Genomic DNA, 14,576 nt, shown 5'->3' on the forward strand with positions numbered 1-14,576 from the left:
CTTCCTCTTTGGTTTGGCAAATGGCTACATAATACTTTTTTGTAGGTATTAGGCTGATAGGGGTCTGTCCTAATTTTCACAAATCTAGCAGAATCATACAATCGGAAATACTTCATAAAAATGTCTAGAGGGCGCTATTTATTGCAAATTGCACAATAAATCTCTAAAAATTCATGTTCATGACAAGTCTGATGTGTTTGCAAAGTTTCATAAGTTTTCACACATGTATAGATAAAAAAACAAAGCAGCACTTCACTTGGCAAACTGCATCGCTATAGCAGCAGCGTGCGACAAAATAAAAAACTTTTGATAACTTTGCATCTTAAACATCTTAAGATGAAACACACCAAGTTTGAAGACGGTCGGATGAACTTTGTACGAGGAGTTCGTTAAAATATGACAACTGAAAAAGGCCACAAAAAATGGCAACAAATCCCATCGTAAATCAAAATGGCAGACTTCCTGTTTGGTTTATCACATGGTTCCAAGAGACTTTTTTGTACATCGTGGGCTCTTATGTATGCCTGCAAATTATCATCGCGCTAGGTGAAACGTACAACCGGGAATGCTTCGTTAAAGAGGAGTTTTCTAGCTCAAAATGTGATGCCCGGCCCCTGGGGGACTTCCTGTTGGGTTTAGCACATGGCACCAAGAGACTTTTTTGTACACTGTGGGCTGTTACATATGTCTACAATTTTTTGTAGCTCTAGCTACTTCGTACAACTGGGAATGCTTCATTAAGAGGGATTTTTTTCCTTTGCAAAAAGTGCATGCCACGACAACAGCGTGCGACGAAATAAAGAGCTTTCAATAACTTTTCATCCTCAACATCTTAAGATGAGTCACACCAAGTTTGAAGATGATCGGATAAACTCTGTAGGAGGAGTTCGTTAAAATATGACCCCTATGAAATGGCCCAAAAAATGGCAACACATTCCAAAGTAAATAAAAATGGCGGACATCCTGTTAGGTTTAGCATATGGTTCAAAAAGAGTTTTTTGTACCTCGAGGGCTGTTATATACCTCTACAAATTTTGGTAACTCTAGGTGAAACGTACAGCCGGGTATGCTTTGTTAAAGAGGAGTTTTTTATCTTAAAATGTGATGCCCGGCCCCTGGGGGACTTCCTGTTGGGTTTAGCACAGGGCACCAAGAGACTTTTTTGTACATCTTGGGCTGTTACATATGTCTACAAATTTTCGTAGCTCTAGCTGCTTCGTACAACTGGCAATGCTTCTTTAAGGATATTTTTTTTCCTTTGCAAACAGTGCATGCCATGACAACAGCGTGCGACGAAATACAAAGCTTTCAATAACTTTTCATCTTCAACATCTTAAGATGAATCACACCAAGTTTGAAGATGATCGGATAAACACTGTAGGAGGAGTTCGTTAAAATAAGACCCCAATGAAATGGCCAAAAAAATGGCAACACGTTCCAAAATAAATCAAAATGGCGGACTTCCTGTGAGGTTTAGCATATGGTTCAAAAAGAGTTTTTTGTAGGTCATAGCCTGTTACATATGTGTACAAATTTTCGTAGCTCTAGATTAAACGTACAACCGGCAATGCTTCATGAAGTAAGAATTTTTAAACTCTAAATTTGATGCGTCGCCGACGTCATATAGTATATCAAAAACTTTAGATTTTTTACAATGATGTTGTCCCAGGTGTTGAGATGGTCCATCCCAAGTTTGAAGTTAATCGGGTTAACCGTGTAGGAGAAGCGGGCAAAAGTATGACCCCTGTAAATGTGCAAAACTGGGCCAAAATTGGACAGTCAGATGATCATACCTCACTTTCTGTCTATTTTAGGGTACACACATCAAAGAGGTTTTTGTTCATCTGGATGTGCTACGGGTGCCACACAATTTTCGTCGCCATAGGACAATCGTAGCGGGACAGGGATCCGTTTAACCTATGTAGGTGGCGCTATGGAGCCATTTTTCTGTTATCATGTATGGCGACTTTAAAATATCAAATTTTTCGCCAGGCCTGATGTGCGTGTAAAGTTTGGTGAGTTTTCGTTCACGTTTAGCGTCTCAAAAATGCGATTGTTTGCGGAGAAGAATAATAATAAGAATAACTAGAGCTGCGAGCAGCTATAAAGGGCCCTCGCAACCCGGGCCACGTTGGGGTATTTGCACGTCGGGGTACTGGCACGTTGGGGTACTGTCAAATAGGACAAGGACCATCTAAAATGTTTTTGACAAGCCTTGTGTGTGCAAAGTTGAATCAAAACGCAAAATATGGTGCGCAATTCCCAAAATAAATTCAAAATGGCGGACTTCCTTTTAGGTTTAGCATACGGCTACAGAATACTTTTTGTAGGTCTTAGACTAATAGGTATGCCTCTGAGTTTTCACAAATCTCGGTCAAGTCAAGTCATCTTTAGTTATTTCGCGCTTGAATCATCCAATCGGAAATGCTCCATAAAAATGTATAGAGGGCGCGATTTATTGCAAATTACACAAGAAACCTCTAAAAATTCATGTTCATGACAAGTCTGATGTGTGTGCAAAGTTTCATGACTTTTCACACATGTATAGACCAAAAAAATAAGCAGCACTTTACTTGGCAAACAATGCATCGCTATGGCAACAGCATGTGACAAAATAAAAAACTTTCGATAACTTTGCATCTTAAACATCTTAAGATGAAACACACCAAGTTTGAAGACGGTCGGATGAATTTTGTACGAGGAGTTCGTGAAAATATGACCCCTAGGAAGGGCCACAAAAAATGGCTACAAATGCCGACGTAAATCAAAATGGCGGACTTCCTGTTTGGTTTAGCAGATGGTTCCATGAGACTTTTTTGTACATCGTGGGCTCTTATGTATGCCTCCAAATTATCATAGCGCTAGGTGAAACGTACAACCGGGAATGCTTCGTTAAAGAGGAGTTTTTTACCTCAAAATGTGATGACCGGCCCCTACGGGACTTCCTGTTGGGTTTAGCACATGGCACCAAGAGACTTTTTTGTACATCGTGGGCTGTTAAATTTGTCTCCAAATTTTCGTAGCTCTAGCTGCTTCGTACAACTGGGAATGCTTCATTAAGAGGGAATTTTTTTCCTTTGCAAACTGTGCATGCCACGGCAACAGCGTGCGACGAAATAAAAAGCTTTCAATAACTTTTCATCTTCAACATTTTAAGATGAATCACACCAAGTTTGGAGATGATCGGATAAACTCTGTAGGAGGAGTTCGTTAAAATAAGACCCCTATGAAATGGCCCAAAAAATGGCAACACGTTCCAAAGTAAATCAAAATGGCGGACTTCCTGTTCGGTTTAGCATATGGTACAAAAAGAGTTTTTTGTACCTTGAGGGCTGTTACATATGTCTTCAAATGTTGGTAACTCTAGGTGAAATGTACAGCCGGGAATGCTTCATTAAATAAGAATTTTGAAACACAAAATTTGATGCCTCGCCTCTGGCGGACTTCCTGTTAGGTTTAGCATATGGCACCAACAGGCTTTTTTGTAGATCATAGTCTGTTACATATGTGTACCAATTTCCGTGGCTCTCAATTAAACGTACCACCGGCAATGCTTTGTTAAGTAAGAATTTTGAAACTGTAAATTTGATGCCCCGCCACCGTCATATAGTATGTCTAAAACTTTAGATTTTTTACCATGATGTTGTCCCAGGTGTTGAGATGGTACAGCCCAAGTTTGAAGTCAATCGGGTTAACCGTGTAGGAGAAGCGGGCAAAAGTATGACCCCTGTAAATGTGCAAAAATGGGCCAAAATTGGACATTCAAATACTCATACCTCACTTCCTGTCTATTTTAGGGTACACATATCAAAGAGGTTTTTGTTCATCTGGATGTGCTACAGGTGCCACACAATTTTCGTAGCCATAGGACAATCGTAGCGGGACAGGGATCCGTTAAACCTATGTAGGTGGCGCTACAGAGCCATTTTTCTGTTATCATGTGCATAGAGGGCGCTATTGAGCACAACGTTGGGTTACTTGCACGTCAGGGTACTGGCACGTTGGGGTACTGTTACATGGAACAAGGACCATTTAAAATGTTAGTTTTTTCCATGCCTTGTCTGTGCAAAGTTTAATGAAAAAGGCCAAAAATGATGTATAGTTCCCAAAATAAAATCAAAATAGCGGACTTCCTCTTTGGTTTGGCAAATGGCTACATAATACTTTTTTGTAGGTCTAGCATAATCATACAATCGGAAATGCTTCATAAAAATGCCTAGAGGGCGCTATTTATTGCAAATTGCACAATAAATCTCTGAAAATTCATGTTCATGACAAGTCTGATGTGTTTGCAAAGTTTCATGAGTTTTCATGTGTATAAAAAAAAAAAAAAAAAGCAGCACTTGACAACTGTTACATGGAACAAGGACCATTTAAAATGTTAGTTTTTTCCATGCCTTTTCTGTGCAAAGTTTAATGAAAAAGGCCAAAAATGATGTATATTTCCCAAAATAAAATCAAAATAGCGGACTTCCTCTTTGGTTTGGCAAATGGCTACATAATACTTTTTTGTAGGTCTAGCATAATCATACAATCGGAAATGCTTCATAAAAATGTCTAGAGGGCGCTATTTATTGCAAATTGCACAATAAATCTCTGGAAATTCATGTTCATGACAAGTCTGATGTGTTTGCAAAGTTTCATGAGTGGTCATGTGTATAAAAAAAAAAAAAGCAGCACTTGACAAACAATGCATTGCTATGGCAACAGCGTGTTACAAAAAAAAAAACTTTCGATTACTTTGCATCTTAAACATCTTAAGATGAAACACACCAAGTTTGAAGACAGTCGGATAAATTTTGTAGGAGGGGTTCGTTAAAATATGACCCCTGAAAAAGGCCACAAAAAATGGCAACAAATCCCATCATAAATCAAAATGGCAGACTTCCTGTTTTGTTTAGCACATGGTTCCAAGTGACTTTTTTTGTACATCACGGGCTCTTATGTATGCCTGCAAATTATCATAGCGCTAGGTGAAACGTACAACCGGGAATGCTTCGTTAAAGAGGAGTTTTTTAGCTCAAAATGTGATGCCCGGCCCCTGGGGGACTTCCTGTTGGGTTTAGCACATGGCACCAAGAGACTTTTTTGTACATCCTGGGCTGTTACATATGTCTACAATTTTTCGTCGCTCTAGCTGCTTCGTACAACTGGGAATGCTTCATTAAGAAGGATTTTTTTTCCTTTGCAAAAAGTGCATGCCACGACAACAGCGTGTTACGAAATAAAAAACTTTCAATAACTTTTCATTTTCAACATCTTAAGATGAATCACACCAAGTTTGAAGATGATCGGATAAACTCTGTAGGAGGAGTTTGTTAAAATATGACCCCTATGAAATGGCCAAAAAAAATGGCAACACATTCCAAAGTAAATCAAAATAGCGGACGTCATGTTAGGTTTAGCATATGGTTCAAAAAGAGTTTTTTGTACCTCGAGGGCTGTTATACACCTCTACAAATGTTGGTAACTCTATGTGAAACGTACAGCCGGGTATGCTTTGTTAAAGAGGAGTTTTTTAGCTCAAAATGTGATGCCCGGCCCCTGGGGGACTTCCTGTTGGGTTTAGCACAGGGCACCAAGAGACTTTTTTGTACATCTTGGGCTGTTACATATGTCTACAAATTTTCATAGCTCTAGCTGCTTCGTACAAATGGGAATGCTTCTTGAAGGATATATTTTTTTCCTTTAAAAACAGTGCATGCCATGACAACAGCGTGCGACGAAATACAAAGCTTTCAATAACTTTTCATCTTCAACATCTTAAGATGAATCACACCAAGTTTGAAGATGATCGGATAAACACTGTAGGAGGAGTTCGTTAAAATAAGACCCCAATGAAATGGCCAAAAAAATGGCAACACGTTCCAAAATAAATCAAAATGGTGGACTTCCTGTTAGGTTTAGCATATGGTTCAAAAAGAGTTTTTTGTAGGTCATAGCCTGTTACATATGTGTACCAATTTTTGTAGCTCTAGATTAAACGTACAACCGGCAATGCTTCGTGAAGTAAGAATTTTTAAACTCTAAATTTGATGCGCCGCCGCCGTCATATAGTATATCAAAAACTTTTCATTTTTCACAATGATGTTGTCCCAGGTGTTGAGATGGTACATCCCAAGTTTGAAGTCAATCGGGTTAACCGTGTAGGAGAAGCGGGCAAAAGTATGACCCCTGTAAATGTGCAAAAATTGGCAAAAATTGGACATTTAAATACTCATACCTCACTTTCTGTCTATTTTAGGGTACACACTTCAAAGAGGTTTTTGTTCATTGGGATGTGCTACAGGTGCCACACAATTTTCATAGCCGTCGGACAATCGTAGCGGGACAGGGATCCGTTTAACCTATGTAGGGGGCGCTAAGGAACCATTTTTCTGTTATCATGTATGGCGACTTTAAAATATCAAATTTTTCGCCAGGCCTGATGTGCGTGTAAAGTTTGGTGAGTTTTTGGTCACGTTTAGTGTCTCAAAAATGCGATTGTTTGCGGAGAAGAATAATAATAAGAATAATAATAATAAGAAGAATTCCTACAAAAACAATAGGGCCTCGCAGCGGCACCGCCGCCGCCGCTGCTCGGGCCCTAATAATAATAAGAATAATAATAAGAAGAATTCCTACAAAAACAATAGGGCCTCGCAGCGGCACCGCCGCCGCCGCTGCTCGGGCCCTAATAAAAACTAGAGCTGCGAGCAGCTATAAAGGGCCCTCGCAACCCGGGCCACGTTGGGGTATTTGCACGTCGGGGTACTGGCATGTTGGGGTACTGTCAAATAGGAAACCATCTAAATTTTAAACGTTTTTGCCATGCTTTGTGTTTGTAAAGTTTCATGGAAAGGCCAAAAATGATGCACAATTAACAAAATAAAATCAAAATGGATTGGCACATGGCTATATAGAATACTTTTTGAATATATTAGGCATACCTGCCAATATTCACACATCTAGCTGAATCATATAATCGGAAAGACTTCATAAAAATGTCTCGAGGGCGCTATTGAAGCATTTATTGCAAATTTAATAAGAAATCTCTAAAATATTCATGCTTATGACAAGCCTGATGTGTGTGTAAAATTTCATGAGTTTTTGCACATGTTTAGACCAAAAAAAAAAGCAGCATTTTACTTGGCAAACAATCCATCGCCATGAAACGGCGTGCGACAAAATAAATAACTTTCGATAACTTTGTATCTTAAACATCTTAAGATGAAGCACACCAAGTTTGAAGACAGTCGGATAAATTTTGTAGGAGGAGTTCGTTAAAATATGACCCCTAAAAAAGGCCACAAAAAATGGTTACAAATCCCAACGTAAATCAAAATGGCGGACTTCCTGTTTGGTTTAGCAGATGGTTCCAAGAGACTTTTTTGTACATCGTGGGCTCTTATGTATGCCTCTAAATTATCATAGCGCTAGGTGAAACGTACAACCGGGAATGCTTCGTTAAAGAGGAGTTTTTTACCTCAAAATGTGATGACCGGCCCCTACGGGACTTCCTGTTGGGTTTAGCACATGGCACCAAGAGACTTTTTTTGTACATCGTGGGCTGTTAAATTTGTCTCCAAATTTTCGTAGCTCTAGCTGCTTCGTACAACTGGGAATGCTTCATTAAGAGGGAATTTTTTCCTTTGCAAACTGTGCATGCCACGGCAACAGCGTGTGACGAAATAAAAAGCTTTCAATAACTTTTCATCTTCAACATTTTAAGATGAATCACACCAAGTTTGGAGATGATCGGATAAACTCTGTAGGAGGAGTTCGTTAAAATAAGGCCCTTATGAAATGGCCCAAAAAATGGCAACACGTTCCAAAGTAAATCAAAATGGCGGACTTCCTGTTCGGTTTAGCATATGGTTCAAAAAGAGTTTTTTGTACCTTGAGGGCTGTTACATATGTCTTCAAATGTTGGTAACTCTAGGTGAAATGTACAGCCGGGAATGCTTCATTAAATAAGAATTTTGAAACACAAAATTTGATGCCTCACCTCTGGCGGACTTCCTGTTAGGTTTAGCATATGGCACCAACAGGCTTTTTTGTAGATCATAGTCTATTACATATGTGTACCAATTTTCGTGGCTCTCAATTAAACGTACCACCGGCAATGGTTTGTTAAGTAAGAATTTTGAAACTGTAAATTTGATGCCCCGCTACCGTCATATAGTATGTCAAAAACTTTTGATTTTTTACCATGATGTTGTCCCAGGTGTTGAGATGGTACAGCCCAAGTTTGAAGTCAATCGGGTTAACCGTGTAGGAGAAGCGGGCAAAAGTATGACCCCTGTAAATGTGCAAAAATGGGCCAAAATTGGACATTCAAATACTCATACCTCACTTCCTGTCTATTTTAGGGTACACAATTTTCGTAGCCATAGGACAATCGTAGCGGGACAGGGATCCGTTAAACCTATGTAGGTGGCGCTACAGAGCCATTTTTCTGTTATCATGTATGGCGACTTTAAAATATCAAATTTTTCGCCAGGCCCGATCTGCGTGTAAAGTTTGGTGAGTTTTCGTTCATGTTTAGTGCCTCAAAAATGTGGTTGTTTGCGGAAAAGAATAATAACAAAGAAAAAGAAGAAGAAGAATAATAACTAGAGCTGCGAGCAGCTATAAAGGGCCCTCGCAACCCGGGCCACGTTGGGGTATTTGCACGTCGGGGTACTGGCATGTTGGGGTACTGTCAAATAGGAAACCATCTAAATTGTAAACGTTTTTGCCATGCTTTGTGTTTTTAAAGTTTCATGGAAAGGCCAAAAACGATGCACAATTAACAAAATAAAATCAAAATGGATTGGCACATGGCTATATAGAATACTTTTTGAATATATTCGGCATGCCTGCCAATATTCACACATCTAGCTGAATCATATAATCGGAAAGACTTCATAAACATGTCTAGAGGGCGCTATTGAGCCATTTATTACAAATTGCACAACAAATCTCTAAATAAAATATTCATGTTCCAGACAGGTCTGGTGTGTGTGCAAAGTTTTGTGAGTTTTCACCCATATTTAGACTCTCAAAAAAGCATTTTTCTTCACAAACAATGCATGGCTACAGCAAAGGCGTGTGACAAAATAAAAAAATTCAATAACTTTTCATCTTAAATATCTTAAGATGAAACACGCCAAAGAATGAAGACGATCTGATAAGTTCTGTTGAAAATATGACCCCTATAAAAGGCCCCAAAAAATGGCTACAAATACCAAAGTAAATCAAAATGGCAGACTTCCTTTTTGATTCAGCATATGGCTTTAGAAACCTTTTTGTAAGTCTTAGGCTGATAGGTATCCCAATTTTTACAAATCTAGATGAATCATAAAACACAAAACATTTGCAAAAGCTTCATAAAAATGTCTAGAGGGCGCTATTGAACCATTTATTGCAAATTGAATAAGAAATCTCTAAAATATTCATGCTGATGACAAGCCTGATGTGTGTGTAAAGTTTCATGAGTTTTTGCACATGTTTAGACCCCCCCAAAAAAAAGCAGCATTTTACTTGGCAAACAATGCATCGCCATGACAACGGCGTGCGACAAAATAAATAACTTTCGATAACTTTGCATCTTAAACATCTTAAGATGAAGCACACCAAGTTTAAAGACAGTCGGATAAATTTTGTAGGAGGAGTTCGTTAAAATATGACCCCTAAAAAAGGCCACAAAAAATGGCTACAAATCCCAACGTAAATCAAAATGGTGGACTTCCTGATTGGTTTAGCATATGGCTCCAAGAGACTTTTTTGTACATCCTGAGCTCTTATGTTTGCCTGCAAATTATCATAGCTTTAGGTGAAACGTACAACCGGGAATGCTTTGTCTGTTTAATCAAAACGCAAAATATGGTGTGCAATTCGATGCATTGCTATGGCAACAGCGTGTGACAAAGTAAAAAACTTTCGATTACTTTGCATCTTAAACATCTTAAGATGAAACATACCAAGTTTGAAGACAGTCGGATAAATTTTGTAGGAGGGGTTCGTTAAAATATGACCCCTGAAAAAGGCCACAAAAAATGGCAACAAATCCCATCATAAATCAAAATGGCGGACTTCCTGTTTGGTTTAGCACATGTTGATTGTGCTATTTTTACAAAAATGACTCAATAGAGCCCCCTAGAAAATTTTAATGAAGCAGCCCCGGTTGTACGTTTAAGCAAGATCTACGAAAAATTTTAGGTATATGAGGGAGCCCAAGACCTACATAAAAGTCTCTTGGACCCATATGCTAAAATGAACAGGAAGTGAGCTACGAATTTTTGAATGTCCCATTTTTGATGATTTTTGCACATTTACAGGGGGCATACTTTTGCCCACTTCTTCTCCACGTTTCATCCGACTGAGTTAAGACTTGACCTGGACCATGTCAAGACCTGAGCCAACGACATGGGGAAAAATTTTGACTTTTCGAAATACTATATGATGAGGGCGGGGCATCAAAATTTGTGTTTCGCAATGAAAAAGGATATGCTTGATAACTCCCCGGTACATGCTCCAAAAAATCCCAAACTTGACATGTATGTTTATCGTCAAGGCCTGAAGTTATCTCTATATAATAGGCGCTTTCACACCAAAAAGCCCAGGAACTTTGAGTTCATGGTAGAGTCAGTTCCGGGTCCGAAGAACTTGTGAGCGGCCCACGAGTTTGCGTTCACACGGCATGAAAGCAGGCAGGGTAGTTTATTCAAATGAGACTGATGACGTATGTCAGGGGAGGAAAAAAAACAGCACTACCCCGCCTGTCCAGCAAGTGGCGGTACCGGTAAAACTGAATGACAAACAACCAGTGTGACGTTGAAAAACGCGACCTTTGACCCTCCATCGCCATCTGTTATGATACAAGGCATATAATCTTTTCGTTTTCCTTGTCATGTTGTACAGAGTTGTGTTTGCAGCAATTAGAACTTCACGGGAAAGGTTGATGAGAACCATTGGGACCCGCCGTATTACCACATCAAGATGAGAAATGGGCAGGACTTGCTCACTTGGAAAGACAGTCAAACCTGCAAGCACGAAGACGTGCACTGGTAAGGTTTAAACACACAATGATACGAAATTTATTTCACATCGGAATTAAGCTGTAACATGTAACGGAGCTCCCCTTGCAAGGTGGAGAACACGAAAAAAAAATGAAGTTACAGAGTGTATTAGTGCCTTAAACACAACGTATGACTGGCGCGTTCAGTTGCACGTCTACTTGCGTGTGTCCCCGCTCGTCGGTCGTTTGTGGATATTTTGTCGTACTTTCTGCCATGAAAAGGGCAATCGCTGGAAACTGGTGTTTCCTGCCTAGTTCTCGTGCAATTCACGGCAAAATAGGGCTTGATGGCGAGTTGCTGTTCACGCTACATGTACGCTGCGTATTTCATAATACCGTTGGACCTGGATGTATTGTTAGTCTGTCCGCATGTTTTTGTTTTTTTTCTGTTAAACACATGATTGACCGATCCAAAGTGTTGAAATGGCTTGCTTTCTTTGACGATGCACGAATGTTAGAACAAAGGTGCCGGGATTTTGGGAAAAGTGATGATTTTGGAAGTGTCAGATTGCCACCTCAAGCCAGTGGTTTATCATAGGGCCATAAATTGGTGCATATTCCGCTATTTTAAGGTATTCTGTCATGTAAATCACAAGGCTGTTGCACAAAAGTAATTAATGTAGATATTAACATTTATTAATTTGTTGTGTTTCTGTTTCAGATTTGCCACTTCTACCAATCTGGGTGTGTTCCGCGCAGGGAGTGGAAGAACATCAGAACCTCTGAATGGTGGGACGCTGTAATTATGTTTGCATTACTGTTTGTCAAAAATAAAAACATTAAAAAGAATTCATTGAGCATAAGTTTTTATTCGTGTGGAAAAAAACCCAGAACCACAAAAGTGATATGAAAACAAAAGCATTTATTACTTATGCATTTGGCTTATTTGTGTCCACAAGTCTGTTTTGGACTGCCAGGAAGCCCATTTGGAACTCTCTGTCGTGCATTTGTTCAACCAGCTCATGTGCCACGTGTTGATCTTCCTTGCGCTCCTCGCTTCTGAGGTCAACTTCCTCCTTGTGCTGCTCGCGTCTGAGTTCAAGGTCCTCCTTGTGCAACTGCATTTCTTCTAAGAACATTGCACTCGTGGACTCCCCCTTCTTTTCATCAAATTGGTGCAGGTATTCCAAAAATAGGTGGTCTCGGTCCCGTGTCCGCTAACCTATAGGGATGTAAATGTACAATGAGTGACAGTAAATACTTTTGATGAGCTTCCAGTTACATGACTTTGAACTTATTGGAACTTGACAAAGGGGCAGGAAACTCTGTTCGAGTGGCGCAGTTTCTGCTTGTGGACGGACCATCCTCGCTTGTACCTTCCTAACGCATCGACTTAAACGGTTTCAACAGATTCGTGCAAGGAGTAAGAGTACAGTACAATGATTTAGGTAGGGGTAAAACACGGCACTCACGTTAATGTACTTTCATTTTTCATAGTTACAGAACAGAATATGCCACACTACATTGCCAAATATGGCGGCATGCACTTGAAGCTTTTTTAGGCAATACACACTAGTAAAATTGCAGGAATGTAACTTTTTTTTCCCCTTTCTCAATGCACCATTATGAGTGAAATGAAAATTGTATATGTGAGTATGAGGATTTATTATTGTGTATGCCTATGAATTTCATGTACATACGCTAATGACAAATGCACGCATGTGTTAAGGTGCAATTGTTTACACAAGCAGGATTACACTTTTTCTTTTAGTACATTCCAGTAAAAGAAAATGTGTAGTAAATTAATACATTCCAGTAATGTACTTTTTTTTTTTTTTTTTTTTTTTAATGAAATGAGTCAGTAGATATAAAGAATGGGTAGGACTAGACAAGTTTTTAACTTCTTTCTACTCCTTTGAACATGTAAACTATTATGAATGATTGCAATAAGTTTCTTCTTTCTTTTAAAATGTTAACTGCTACTCATTTGTTTATAATGTCCAATAAACAAACAAACACACTGCCTTATTCAACGAAGCAAAATTAATTGTGAGTGGGGTGTTGCTTTAAAAGTTTTAAATGAAGCTTTTGAAGTTATATAAAATGAAATGAAACATACCAGGACTGTTCAGGGAGGCATCATGACGTAAAGGAGAGCACAGAGAAGGTCCAGCTGTAAGTCACAGTACATAACATTATTTTTCTTACGTTTCAGTTTCCCTAGAACTGTTTATGAGTTGTTGTTGTTTTTTTTGTTTCTTTTATGAGTTGTTAGGTGATGAGGCTAACAAGTTAAAACGTTTTAGTTACGTTGAATGCAGAGCTTTGTATTAAGGAAAAAAACAAAAAACAAAAACAAAGTGGTTGTTTTGCTTTTAACAGTGAATAGTATGCCTAGCTTCCACACGTCCTTTTCACGAAGCTTTTCAATTTCGTCACTGAAAGCAGGGCTATTTCGGCGTTAGCTGCCTACAATACTTTTCGTTTACTAGGTTAATTGATTTAGGAATGATTTCACATTACATGGGCTCGGAGTTGCCCTGGATGCGTGACTTTGCCAAGCTTAAGCTAACATGCTACGCTAACAGTTTAATGCTAGCGCGGTGTAAAAGCCACGTTGCGACCAAGCATCGACCTAAATAAATATATATACAAAGATGTGCATGAGGCAATTCTGTCTTACATTCGTGTGTTAGCAAGGCTGTTGGCAATGAATCCTCGCACACTGCCGTGTCCTTGCACATTGCTTCCAGCATGGTGATTGCAGAGTCCTCCTTTGTACTATTGGTGGTACAACCCATCCGGTGGCCGAGAATGTCGTCCAGTCTTTCATACATTTATTAATTTTGCGGTCATTTCCACTGTGGTTGTTGTGGTCCTTGAGTTTCCTTTAGTCCTTTCCTTTCCTTTCCTTTTATTATTTTTTTGAACATATAAACAGATGAACAGCAGAAATAAAACAGAAAACAACAACAATCAAAAGAGAAGAAAATCCCAATAAAATAATCATTCAATCAATCATAACTTACATGTTCAAAAGGGAGTAGGAAGAAGTTAAAAACTTATCTAGTCCTACCCCTTTTACTCAATATATTTAAACTTATTTCATTATTAATACAATTTTAATTTACTAATTATTAAAAAAAAAAAAATAATAATAATAATAATAATAAATGATATATATAATCCAAGTTATATATATATATATACATATATACATACATACACACACATATATATATATATATATATATATATATATACATATATACATACATACATATACACACATATACACAAGTGCACTTAACATATTCACATTTACCAAAAACATATATACATAAATTTACTAAACATATACCATAATACCTTTCTAGATCATTTACACATACTCACATGTACATTTTTCATATTCTGGTCTGACATAGATAATTTTTTTGAACTTTACTTTTAAACATTTTTTTAAACTCCAGCATTGAGTCACAATTTTTCAGAGCAATTTCCAAATGATTCCACAGATCAACACCTTTTACAGATACACACCTTTGCTTAATATTTGTTCTTATTTTGGGTTTTTTGTACACACTTGTACCCC

The 14,576-nt window shown here is 38.5% G+C and overlaps 2 protein-coding genes and 1 long non-coding RNA gene across 3 annotated transcripts in view; 1 reads left to right on the plus strand and 2 right to left on the minus strand.

Moving 5' to 3' along the window:
* LOC144023078 (uncharacterized) overlaps nt 1-3,344 on the minus strand; it is a 389,823-nt gene extending 386,479 nt beyond the window's left edge. The window contains exon 1 of the mRNA XM_077528378.1: nt 3,325-3,344. The gene's annotated coding sequence lies outside the window, so the exon portion shown is untranslated. The remainder of the gene's footprint in view (nt 1-3,324) is intronic.
* LOC144023077 (exostosin-1a-like) overlaps nt 1-14,576 on the plus strand; it is a 239,676-nt gene that overhangs the window by 217,950 nt on the left and 7,150 nt on the right. The gene's annotated exons all lie outside the window — the stretch shown is intronic.
* On the minus strand, nt 11,831-13,866 carry LOC144023080 (uncharacterized). The gene is made up of 3 exons (XR_013284490.1): nt 13,665-13,866; nt 13,101-13,154; nt 11,831-12,203 (listed from the first exon to the last, which is right to left on the minus strand). It is a non-coding gene; the product is annotated as an uncharacterized LOC144023080 (long non-coding RNA).

The sequence above is a fragment of the Festucalex cinctus genome, chromosome 7, assembly GCF_051991245.1.
Source record: "Festucalex cinctus isolate MCC-2025b chromosome 7, RoL_Fcin_1.0, whole genome shotgun sequence".
NCBI classification, from domain to species: Eukaryota; Metazoa; Chordata; class Actinopteri; order Syngnathiformes; family Syngnathidae; genus Festucalex; species Festucalex cinctus.